The sequence below is a fragment of the Sus scrofa genome, chromosome 9 (genome assembly GCF_000003025.6).
Source record: "Sus scrofa isolate TJ Tabasco breed Duroc chromosome 9, Sscrofa11.1, whole genome shotgun sequence".
NCBI lineage: Eukaryota > Metazoa > Chordata > Mammalia > Artiodactyla > Suidae > Sus > Sus scrofa.
The window spans coordinates 39,423,214-39,437,014 of NC_010451.4; the positions used below are offsets into that span (position 1 = coordinate 39,423,214).

The 13,801-nt window shown below is 36.8% G+C and overlaps 1 protein-coding gene across 4 annotated transcripts in view; it reads left to right on the forward strand.

Annotated features, from left to right (window-relative positions):
• SIK2 (salt inducible kinase 2) overlaps nucleotides 1-13,801 on the forward strand; it is a 114,965-nt gene that overhangs the window by 54,659 nt on the left and 46,505 nt on the right. The window lies entirely within an intron of this gene.

Sequence of the window (13,801 nt, forward strand, 5' to 3'; positions counted from 1 at the left end):
TAGAGGTGAAATGATGAGGAAAAATGGTAGGACTCTAGAAATATGTTGAAGCTAGAGTTGCCAGGATTTGCTAATGGATTGTGTGTGAAGAGAGAAAAGGGTCTCAAGATTAGCTATCAAATGAGAATTCTAGGCCTTTTCCTGAGTTGAGAAGATTGAAAAAGGTGCAGGCTTAGGAGAAATGATCAAGGGTTCTATTTGCGGCATGTTAAGTATAAAATGCGTATTAGTTATCCATGTGGAGTAGGTGAGTAGGCAGTTAGTAGGTGAGGCTAAAGATCAGGGCACCCAGTATTTTACTAATGAATGAATAAATCATTGCCAGATAAATCAGAAAGGAAATATATAAACAAAGTTTGAAAGAGAACAAGAGTAGCAGTTAATTCCTATACATGGGCCTTTTCTGTTTCCAGGTAGGTCTCATTTTGACTGGAGTAGAATTAAATTGGTAAGAGTTTGGAGAGGTGGGAGGCAGACAGTACAATTGTACGTATATATTTGTTTCTCTCAGAATCTACCTGTGCTTAAGATATGACAGTCCTCAGAAAAATAGTTGCTATTAATAATTTTGTGTTAGAGATAATCTATCTTTGTGGAATTGCTGTGCTTCATCAAAGTGATTATAAAGAAAATGTCTATTCATTTTGACTTGCATACTAAATTAGAAATGTTTTCCAGAAAAATCCCTAATCAGCTGAGTTGAAAAACTTCTTAGTAAACCAGCAGTTAAGATATTAATCACTGTGGTATCCTGGCTATGCTCATTTACCCGGCCATAATGATTTATGGTCATTAGACCTCAGCTTTGGTTTGCGTTTCAAATGCATCATTTCCTTAAGCCCCTGCCATCCTCTCTGACCTTGGCTGTCCCTTTCTGACTGACTATACACTGCATTTCCAAACCCTACTCCACATCCTCAATTCCCACAGTATCTTTTCTACCTTTTATCTTCTGTGTTATGGGGATGTCTGTATTTGATAAAGCCTCATTCTATTCATGGTACTAACTGAAACCTAATACATGGTTTGAGAAGGCTGTGAATTAAGTCTTTGTCATATATCTGCATGATGAAGTTTTCTTTAGGTAACATGAAGCCAGAAACAACGTGCATGTGAAGATAAATCCATGCTGGCACTGATTGCTTAATCCTGTAGATTTCAAAGGATCAAATCCAAGGTCATTGATAGATCTCACTGGCTCTTTTCAAATTGTTTGCTTATAGACATCCTTATTTATACAAAAGCTTAATCGTTCACAAATATTTGAATAGCACATAAGGTATTCTGTTTGAACTGTTAGTAATACTAGCACATGACAGTGCTAGTACTTTAAAAATAGGGCAAGCTCAGAATTTCCCCAAGGCTCTAGCTTCAGCTCCTCTTAGAATTAACACTGCTCTACAAGTCCCTAGTATTGTGTGATCTGTTAAGCTCCGATAGAATATTCTTTGACCATGCCTAGTGTGTTTGATAAGCCTTAGAGTGGCAATTTTTTAAGTGCACACTCAGAATTTTAAAGGAATACATTTTTTATTGTTAACATTCTTGTGGTAATTGGCTAATTAAATAGTGATTAGATTTAGTGTGTCTTAACAAATTCCTAGAAAGCAAAATGGATTCACCATTAATTTTTTTTTTCTTTGCTCAAAGAGGAAGGATCAAGAAGATAGAAAAGATTGATTAGGAAGATAGGTCAGAGACTGTTAAGAAACTACTAACCAAATAACAGCAACAAGGTAGCCAGAAAACTCTTGCTCTGAAGTCTGTAGACATCACCTATGAGAGGATACAAGGATTTTTAATGTTTTTCAGATCATAGAGCCATGTTCTAACCTCAGCGGATATGGAGCTTTCAGAAGGACGGACTTTCTCAACTCAGTAAATCCGGCCACTATTAGTTTAAATTCTGGCTTTCATAAAATTTAGGGATTAATGAGAAAGGTACAACCCATATTTTGGAGCACTTATACTGTGTCAGCAGTATATGGTAATAGTGTTTGGTTTTCCTAATAGTAAGGATTAGAAACCCATGCTAATCTCTTTGCTGGTTAACCATACCTGTATCACAGGGCTAGCCACTTAAACCACCATCATCAAAAGTAAGAGCTGAATCTGCAAACTCATCTATGAAGTCACGTCCTTAATCTTTCAGGGGCCACAGGAAAAAAACTTTGCTCAAGACTATACCTGTTCCTCTGTTCAGGATCATCTCCACTAAGTTCTTAGAACCAGTAGGTTTCATAAGCACTTACAGTTTCTTTTCTCTTGTTAAAAAGAAACGTTTATTAATTAGCTCCATGATTAGAAGGCTTAATTGGGTTTCTGTCACTTTGAGTACTCGTGTTTTGGCACACTGCTGCCAGCTTTATGAAATGTCAGATCTGGTTATCTAAAACTGCTAGAGGTAGAGATGCAAGTTTTCCTGTCTGTGTTAGATCCCTGAATGCTGCTCAGCTAGAACCATTTACCTTTTATCTTTCCTGTGAACTTCTTGGATTTTCTAACAGTCATTTCCACATAGAATTCTCTGCATTCTGAGTAACATCTTTAGAGCCACCATCCCGATACATCTAACTTCTGTCCAGCCCTAAAATAGATACCTAGGGATTTTTGTACCATAAATTAACAGAAATAAGATAAAAATAAACCAAGGGGCGAGCTTCCTTGTGATGCAGCAGGTTAAGGCTCTGGCATTGTCACGGCAGTGGCTTGGGTTGCTGCTGTGGTACGCGTTCAGTCTCTGGCCCAGGAACTTCCACATACCTGTTCTCTATGTCCATGAGTCTGTTTATGTTTTGTAGATAGGTTCATTTTTGCCATATTTTAGATTCCAGATATAAGTGATATCCTATGGTGTTTGTCTTTCTCTTTCTGACTTAGTATGAAAATCTCTAGTTGCTGCAAATGGCATTATTTTGTTCTTCTTTTATACTGAGTAGTATTCCAGTGTATACATATGTACTACATCTTCTTAATCCATTCATCTCTCAGTGGACATTTAGGTTGTTTCCAGGTCATGGCTATTGTGAATAGTGCTGCAATGAATATAGGGGTGCATATGTCTTTTTGAATGAAAGTTTCATCCAGAAATATGCCCAGGAGTGGGATTTCTGGGTTATATGTTCTTTCTCCTCTCTAACAAATGATTTCCCATTGTTATTATTACCTACCTGTGGAGGACCCCAGGAAACATACTTCACAGTCAAGCCACTGGATGATAAACTAAGGGGCTTGACTTTTCCTGAGTTTGTTTACCTAAGAAACTTGATTTACTGTTTAAATAACTTCATTGCAAGAACTTCATTAACAGATTGTTCTTGCTCAGCACAGCTTAAGCTCTTGAGGTCTCTGTGCATATTTCTGAATGAAGCAATCCAGCCTAGCTTCATTCTTTTCACTCACTATTCACCTGAAGAACTCAATGAAAAAATAAAAGAAATATATTTGCCCTTTGATTACTGAGTGAATGACGACAGTGTCTTAGATCTCAAGTGTTTGCTAACAGTGTATCTTCAGAATATATACATGTATATGTATATACAGAAACCAAAATATTAAAATTGGTAAGTTTTCTTCCTTCTTCATCCACATCTTGTTCTGTAAGTTGGCGTTTGACTCCTGATTCCTAAAACTTGCATGGTTTGGTAAACCACAGCCTGTACTTTGGGCTGTATTTCTTTCCTCCTTAAAAAATAATTGCATATCAAAATAGCTATCTGGATGTATTTATCTGTGTAAAGAATGTGTTAGAAGTGTGACCAGATTGCATTTATAAATATTATTATAACACTACCATAAATTGAGTAAATAGCACACATCAGTAGTTCAGTTTAGTGACTCACTTATCAGTCCAGTCATATTCAGTACTCAGAAATAATTCACAACAGACTTTGAGGTCCTGTAGAGATGATAAAAATAGGTGGGATGGAAACACCTATTTAGGGAATTGTCTGGAATGTTTAATGCCATGGAGGTGACGTCATCATCTGGCAGTATTAAATATGACTGTAGGCACTTTCCTAGGCTATTCAGTTGACATATTTTTTTTTAATTATCACCTTAAAAGCAGTTCTGGTACAGTTAATGGAATGTTACTACATATATCGAAACCAGTAAGAAAACCCAGCTATTGCTCTGGAATTATATTAAGAGAGTTAATGCCGTTTCAGACGGTATCTCATCTTATGTCTGCAAGCCAGTATTACCTTATGACATCACTTCTGTGTCCTGAAGACCTTAAGTTTTTATTACTTAACCTTCTTTTCTCATATTGTAAATTTGTTTTCATTAGGGACTGGATTTTTTTTTTTTTTTTTTTTTTTGGGCCACATGTCCGGCATATAGAAATTCCCAGGCTAGGGGTCAAATTGGAGATGCAGCTGCCAGCTTATACCCCAGCCACAGCACTGCTGAATCCAAGCTGCGTCTATGACCTACACCACAGCTTATGGCAATGCCAGATCCTTAAGCCACTGAGCAAGACCGGGGATCAAATCTGCATCCTCATGGATACTATTTGAGTTTGTTTCCACTGAGCCACAATGGGAACTCTGCAGGGACTGAATTTTATGTCTTTCTCACATCAGCTCTCAGGACCATTCTCATGGGGGGAGGGTGCTTAAATTTTTTGTTTAAATTTTCCTGATGGAACTGTATACCTTACTAACATGGAGTTCACAGTTTCAGATCATTTTTAAATGCTTTTAAAATGTAAATTAGATCATGTCTCTCACCTACTTAAAACCATTAAATAGTTTCCCAATATTTTAAAATATAGACTCCCTCCTTAGGCTTCTAAATTCTTGCTAAGTTTGACCTTGCTACTTCAGTTTCATCATCTGCTGTTCTCTCTTCCTTGATCTTCATTGACTTCCTTCAGCCTTACTGGTTTCTCCTGGGTTCCATGAGTGTGTTACATCTGTTCTTTGAGTGCTTTTCTCCCCAGTTGAAACAGTACCTTCTCAGGATCACCCTATATAAAGTCCCCTCCCCCTGTTAATTTCCAGACGATCACCCTGTTTCTCTGGCATTTATTATACTCTATAATTATAACTTTTATTGGTCTACTTATTTATGGTTCTTTTCTATACCCAAATAGAAGTTTTGTGAAGGCTGACACAGAGAAGTCACTAAAGTATTTGTTGGAATGAATGAATAAAAAAGATGACTCTTGAAGTTCCCGTCGTGGCGCAGTGGTTAACGAATCCGACTAGGAACCATGAGGTTGAGGGTTCGGTCCCTGCCCTTGCTCAGTGGGTTAACGATCCGGCGTTGCCGTGAGCTGTGGTGTAGGTTGCAGACGCGGCTCGGATCCTGCGTTGCTGTGGCTCTGGCGTAGGCCGGTGGCTACAGCTCCGATTCAACCCCTAGCCTGGGAACCTCCATATGCCGTGGGAGCGGCCCAAGAAATAGCAACAACAACAACAACAACAACAAAAGACAAAAGACAAAAAAAAAAAAAAAGATGACTCTTGTACTTTAAACTCACAATAAAGTTTTGACTTTCTCCTCAAATCGATTCCATGAGAGAGAAAGCATTGTGCTTCACGATTGACCTGAAAGAGTCAGCACAGTTGAGAGCCCAAGTCGTCATATGCTACTGTGCTCATTAGTCTTTTGCAGTTGCCTTTATTGTGATTCATAACTGAGGTGAGTCTGTGTGGCTTTTTAAGATCTGTATACATATTTGGAAACTAGACCGAAAATCATGTTTTTTGGTACATGTTTGTTTGTACAAGTCTTCTTTTGTGATTTCCCTATTAAATATTTCAAAATTTGAAATATAATTTTTGCATACTTTGTATGTAACAACTAGATTCTTATTAGCCACTGCAGAGAGCATGATATTTTCATGCAACAGGATAAAGAAATTGCTGTGTATAGACGGAAGTCAATGGGACACATATGAAATAAAACACTCTCAAAAGTTCTTTACCATAAAGTTAGAATTCATGTGTGGAACAATTAAGGTAGAGCCTCCCAAAAAGAACAAATTTGGGGTTTATTAATGAGAAATCAGAGTAGTCAGGAGCCTAAATAACTTGTCCAAGGTCACACAGCAGAGAGAAGTAGAAATAGCATTCATAATTAGGCATGTCTGACTCCATAATTTTTTCTGCTTTATTTCAAAATCTCCCTAGATGCAAGAAAATCAGAAATTTATTTTACTTATGTTTCTTTAAGAGATATGAGAGTTTTTTTAAAGTCACCTGTTTGTGTCCATTACTGTCATCAGGTACTGCAATCTATTGGCTTCTGTATGGGGTTTATAAATAATATTAGGAAAATGTGCCTGTATTTGCTGTTAATTGTTCCTGAAAACTGGAATGTATACCCACAGAAGTTGATTGAAAATAATCTTTAAAACTTTAAACCATGTAACTAAAAACTCATTTTACTTCTCAGAAGACTATGGTTTGTTTCAGTATTTCCACATAGCTTGAAGAACTGATTCAGAGTCTCACAGATGCAAGCAGTCTAATGTAGGGAAATTGCTGAAAGCACAATTAAATTGCCAGAGTATACCAAAAGCAACAATTTCCTTTAATTTTTGACAAACACTCAATTTGAAATGATTGCATGCTTAAAAACAAACAGAAAGAAAGCAAAATGTTTTAAAATCTATAGTTTTCATATTCATAAATGTGTCTCAAGGTTAAAAGTTTAATATAATTTAATAAGTCATGTTATAATCTAATATTTAAAACTAGGATAACCCATGTTATCCTAATTCAATAGAGATCATACACCTAATCCATTTTCCAATAATGTTTACAGTGTAAGGTGGTATGTATATTAATGTGCTAAAAATCATTTTTCAGGTTTTTATTTAATGGACCTTCCTTTCTTCATTGTTTTATCTAAGAATAATTGGTTAGAACCAGCATTATCTAAACTGACAAAGACCAGAGTCCTGATCTACAATGAGATAGAGTTCTATTTTATAGTAACATTTTGAACTAATTAGAGGAAAGAAATGTTAGAGAATAAGATGAATAGAGATTTGAATATGGGGATTGAAAATAATGGATCTTCAAAGTATTTTCAAGAGAACAAATGAACCAATTTTGATTACCTTATTGGAGCCTCAGAATTCATAGTGGTCCTATTCCTGAAAACAATATGTCTCTAGAAATTTAGTAATTAGAAGTGCAAAGTCTTTGTAAATTTGTGGGTTAGGAACCTCTGACCAGGATTTAATTATCTGAGGTGGTTTGTTTTCTTTAAAGGCTATTTAAGCATAAAATATTAAATCAGCGTTGGCCTTTTTTACTTTACTTCCAGATAACAGATTAATGAAATTATAAATTAAATCATTTTAACATGACATTAAATATTTAAGTGCATAAATTACTCACCTCCAGCCTTAAGGGCTGCTAATAATTTCTAACCGAAGGAAGCTTAAAGGTAGTCATTCAAAGATTCTGGCATCCCTGAAATTTAAGAAATGTCAACTGCCTGGGTTTCCCTACTTAGATAAGATGCTGGGAAAGCTCCCCCTTCTCCCCAGGGAGGGACAATGGGTGCCACTAGGTGGTGTTGGTGATAATGATGATGATGATGATAGCAGCTAAGATTTACTGAGCATTTATTATGTGTCAAGCACTGTGCTATGAAATGTAGATTTGTAGTCTGTAAAGGCAAGATAAAAACATTGATTAGTTATGCCATGTAAAATTTAAATCTGTATAACTTGAAACCTATTATTGGGGCTTCAGCTATACTTAATTTAGGGGTTGGTAGAAGATGACTCTTGAATTTTTGAGGTTGAGCGACTGTAAGATGATAGTTATATCGACTTACAAGGTGGTAATGAAGTTTATAAAAAGAAAGATGAGCTCAGTCTTGATAACACTGCAGTACCAGAAAGAAATTCTGTGTAGATACACAATTGAGTAGCTTCGAAAGGTCAGAGGTGCTTAGCAGATCTAGAGGTTGTTTTTTATAAAAATTCTCATCAGGGAATAAAATCCCCCAAAGAAGAATTTCCTAACCTTGATTAAACTTAAGATTTTATATACCCTCTTGAAACTGCACATATAACTTTATGTATATGTTTGTCTGTAAGTATAATTTTCATTAGATTCTCAATAGAATCCACGACCAGAAAGTTCAGGGTCAGATGTTAAGGCATATTTTGACTAGAGGGACTGAAGAGGTACCCTCTGAGGCAGGCAGCAATAAATGAGAAGAGTATAAAAGAGAACTAAAATCATCCAGCTAAGAATAAAGCAGATCAAATGTTATCCACAGAAGGTGATAGTTTAGATTAATTCTATGAGGGAAGGAGTAGAGAAGAAAGAAGAAAGGTAAAGGGCCAGAACTATACTATGGTGGTTGTATGTGCTTAGAAGAGAAAGAAGAGCCGATTAGTGAAAGAGATGGAGGAAAACCAGATAAACACAGAAGCAACAGGAAGAGATGTTTATTCTGGAAACCAGTTAAGTATAAACAAAATATAATTGAAAGGTCATAAAAGATGAGACCTGGGAAAAGGTAATTGGCTTTAGTCCAGGGAAGTTGCCATGACTTTAAAGCAGTGTCAGTGGAGTGTGAAACAGACCGTATCATAAGGGGCTAATGGGTAGACAGTCGTTAGGAAGAAAGGTGGCCTGATAATATAATAATGAAAATAGTAATAATCATAATGAAAATAATAGCAGCTAATGTTTTTGAGCACTTATGTGTGTCAGGCATAAAGAGGTTTTTTCCTTTCTTTCTTCTTTTTTTTGACTGTGCCCATGACGTGTGAAAGTTCCCATGCCAGGGATTAAACCTGCACCACAGCAGCAACCCAAGCCACTGCAATGACAGCGCTTAACCTCTGGACCACAAGAGAACTATGTTTTTTGTTTTTTGGGGTTTTTTTTGGTTGCTTTTTTCATTTAATCTTCACATCACCTTTTGAGGTGGATTGTATTGTAATTCTCATTTGTGGATTACCAAATAAAGGCTTTAGGAGGTTTAGTAATTTGCTCAAGTTCACATAGTTGCAAAGTTTGTAAAGGCAGAATTTGAACCCAGGCAGCCTGACCCCTGAGCCTTCCTTCTTATTTAGCACCATATTATTAAATACTAAAGTATCTGCAGTGCTATGAAAGGAATGTGGAAGATTTCTATATAGTGTGTGTGGGGGGAATAAGTATTTTTGTGTGAGATAGAGACATACATGTTTTTACACATATAATGAAATACAGAAAGGGTAAACCAAACATTGATAAAATAAAGTTACCTTTAGGCAGAGGAAGGGAACAGGGATGAAAGCAAGACTTCTCAGACAATATCTTATTACATAGTTTTAACTTCAGCATTGTATTAGACATCAGCTAAATATTTTACATATTAAAAATAAAGTTCAAAGAAAAATAATCCCTAATATTTGTAAACAACACATAAATATACTATCTTTATATATTGTTGGCAACACACCATACAGAAATAGCTTTGCTTTTCTCTTTGGGGCCGGGGGGGCGGTGGCGGGGGGGCAGAGGTGCGGCTCCTCTCACAGCATATGGAAGTTCCTGGGTCGGGGTTCAAACCCACACCTCAACAGTGACCCAAGCCACTGCAGAGACAATGCCAGATCCTTAACCCACTGCACCATAGTGGGAACTCCACAGAGATGGCTTTTCAAAAAACTTTAAAACATAATATTTAGATTGTACCTTCTTAGAAGAGTATAATCTCAAGATAAAGAGCTGCAAAGAAATGTTCACTTTTTAACTTCATCGGTGATTTTATTGTTAGTAGTAGCATTAGTATAGCTGTTTTGAAATATTTCATGTGTCTTGTAGGATAAAATGAGTAATTTATGTTAATGTTAAGAACCAGGATCTTTTATATGAGAAAAAGAAATATAAAAAAATCAAAGAAAAATAATTCCTGTAATTGTTAAATTTGAAATGGAATTCATTTTTTTCCCCCTTCTTAAAAGTACTTATTTCCTAGTTCTGCCCCTGAAAAGGCTTAAAAACAGTACCAATCCAGTAGTAAAAATGTGCCCCGAGCACCCAGATCCCATTCCCCAGTAAAAACAGCCAAGGCTTCTTGAAAAAAATGACTGATTCCTGATTAGGGCAGGAAGTATTCAAGATAGGCATCAGACATTTTTATTATGCCAGAAAGCAACAAAGGTATTACTTCTGTGGTCATGTTAAAAAAAAAAAAAAAAAAAAGGCAAAATAAACAAACAAAAACCAGTATAAAGGGGTTCCCACTGGTCAAAGATTTGAACATCAAAATGAGTGTTAACTGTAGTTGATTGAAACAGTTGAGTACATAAAAATCCATGTAGTCATTATGATACTTTAGAGAAGCATAAATGAGAGGTGGGGAAAAAAAGCGAAAAAATAAACACAAATCTCAGAGTTCCCACTGTGGTACAGTGGGTTAATGATCCAGCTTGTCTCTGTAGAGGTACCAGTTAGATCCCCAGATGGGCACAGTGGGTAAAGAATCCAGCATTGCCACAGCTGTGGCCTAGGTCGCAGCTCTGGCTCAGATTTGATCCCTGGCCCAGGAATGTCCATACACGGGTACAACCGTAAAAAGAAAACACACACACACACAAACTTAGTAGTTATCACTGGAAGTAGCAAGTGTGCCAGACTCTTACTCTGAAAATTGATAAGGAGGAAGAATTTAAGCATTCATATTTCTTGACCTGTTTTAGTTGTATTTCAGGGTAACTAAATAGCCCAAACTGACAGCAAAAGAATTTCATCTAATAAATGTAGCAGGAATTGACAAAAATTAAAAATCACAGTTTTCTAATGCCTAATAAAGTAATTGATTCAATTACAAGTGTGGCTACCAAGTAATATTAATATTAGTGCTATACTTTCGAAGGGTGGCCCCTGTTCCAGTATCTCAAGCATCTCTTGGATACTTCTAAAAAATAGGTGAATTCCTGTGCCCTTTTCAACACTTCCTGTGTCAGAAACTCTGGAGGTAGATCCCAAAAATCTGTTCTAACGAGCCCTCTAAGGTTCTGATGCACAGTGGAGCATGAGAGCCATAGGAGGAGGAAGAGTATGAGAATATTTAATTGAAGGATCAAGCTTTACCCCCTAGAACTCACTAATCAATCTTAGTACCTCTAAAAGCAGAAGAGCTGATATATTTCTCCAAGTAGATGCACCTTACATGTTGGTGATGACATATTCTTACCACCCTCAAAAAAAACTAAACCTGAATTTATTCTATTCTTTATACTTGAACTCCAAATTATAAGAAATAAGAGATAGCAGAATATGTTAGTATAATGAGGAAGCAAAAGACAACTCCAGAAATTCTGGCCCAGTTTCTTCAAGAAGTCAGTAGCATGGGGCGGGGGGTGGGGGGGGATGCTGGGGGGGGGGTACTTCCAGAATAAAAGGACTCCAAAGACAGAATAGGCAAATACAAAATATATATCTTGTTCGTATCCTGATTCAAATAAACCAATTGGGGAAATTTGAATTCAGAGTGAATATTAAATGGTATTAAAAGAGTTGTTCATTTTGTTACATATGATAATGGTATTGTGGTTATGTAAGAAAATGTCATTTATCTTAGAGATACATAAAAAGCATTTGGGGTGAAACAAAAAATGAAGGAAGGAGGGAGCTCCCATCATGGCTCAGCAGAAACGAATCCGACTAGTAACCATGAGGATAAGGGTTTGATCCCTGGCTTCGCTCACTGGATCTGGGATCCAGCGTTTCAGTGGTGTAGGTTGCAGACACGGCTCGGATCCCACGTTGCTGTGGCTGTAGTGTAGGCTGGGCAGCTGTAGCTCAGATTCGACCCCTAGCCTGGGAACTTATATACCACAAGTACTGCCATAAAAAAAAAAAAAAGAAGGAGAAGGAAAGAAAAAAGATAAATGAAGCAAGTATGGCAAAATGTTGACAACTTTTAAATCTAGAGGATTCTATATACTGTTTTCTCTATTTTCATATCTGGAACTTCATAATAAAACATTTAAAGGTATCTGCAAAATTACTTATTAGGATATATTTATTCCTGTGCTAGCCTTTATCACAGTGTATTATAATTGCCTGTTTACTTGTCTATACCAGTATTTCTCAAATTATCAGTATTAAAATTGGCCAGTCTGTCGCAGACCACAATTTTTGTAAAATACAAAAAAAAAAAAAAAAAAAAAATCAGTTACTGTAAAAGCAGAATTGGAGGAGAGGGAGGACTTACAAAATACAGCCTTTAAAAGTTTTGTTACTGAAACCAACAAACATAGGAGTTCCCATTATGGCTCAGTGGGTTAAGAACCCAACATAGTCTCTGTGAGGATGCAGGTTCAATCCCTGGTCTCACTCAGTGGGTTAATGATCTGGCATTAACAGATGTGGTTTGGATCCAGTGTTGCTGTGGCCTAGGCTTGCAGCTGGAGCTCCAATTCAACTCCTAGCCTGGGAATTTCCATATGCCACAGGTGTAGCCCTGAAAAGACTATATTATATTACAATGTAATAATATCTGAATCACTTTCTACATACCTGAAACTAACACAACATTGTAAATCAACTATAATTCAATAAAAAAAATTTAAAAACCAACAAAATAAAATTACATTTTACTTTACCGAAACAGATGTAAATATAGAAAAGAATTTTTAAAAACTATCCATTCATCAAAAATACACACATAGGCAGCTAGTATAGAGAATTGCTATTATACTCATAAGTTTTTTCTGTAATCATAATTAAAGTTTTTTAAATGGGAAAGGTATGCTTTTTGCATGCTATCTTTAGACCTTGTGCATTCATCTGAGCGTGGATTGGTAACAGTGCCCATCCTGGGAATGGTACATGTCTAATCTGATGTGGTTTACAGCCACAGCGTTTTGACTCAGTTGCTTCTATTACGGATCTCTAAGCAGATACAGTTTTGGGCGATGCCTATACTGCAGAAATCAAAAGAGTGGGGAAGATCATAGATAGGCTGTGATTTTCACTTCAGAAATAAGAATACCACCTCAGAATTACTAGATTTTGTTATGCTTCCCAGGACTCATTTTATAGGCAATAGTTTGCGTTATTTTTCCAGTATATATTAATTTGTACTTGTCCATATCGGATCTGTTAGGTTTCTCTGTGTTGTCAAAATTCCGAAATCTTTCCCATTGACTTGCATTGACTCAGCATTTTCAACAGGAAGAAATTCTGTCTACTTGGAGAAGCCAATCATTTGTCTCTGAAAAAAATGGTCTCATTTAGTGATAGTTTAAATGGCATTTGTGTGGAATCTTAGGAAAGATACTACTAACTAGCCAAAAGATAATCCCTCACAGAAAACCTTGCATTCCCTTTGGGAAGCTGGGTTTGCCCAAGAGTCTGACCCTTTGTCAAAGATTTCCCTGCTCATCCAGTATAGAAATGAGGCTCTGGTTTACTCTTTTGACTAGAAAGTATATTGTCTGCTTGGCGCTTTACCTACCATAGATAAATGACACTTTGGAAATTTGGGCTGAAAATTCAACATACTTGGTCCTAAGTGACCCTGTTCTCCCCTTTAGAAGTGTGAGTGGCCACGCTGTGGGCTCTGTAAAGTCAGAGGGAACTTGTGACCTGCTCCTCATCTCAGTTCATGATGATAGCAGATAGAGAAAAATATATAAAAAGTTCGCTTACATGTGAAGCCTGTGACATGTAGAGCGTAGCACCCCTGCAGCACACTTTCGTAGTGCTGCTTTCGGGATGTCTCGATACCATCCATATGAAGACCTTAATACTCAGCTGAGTATTTCATACCTTAGCGATGATGTTGTGTGCATAGTGCTGGGCAGTGCAGGGATTGCAGA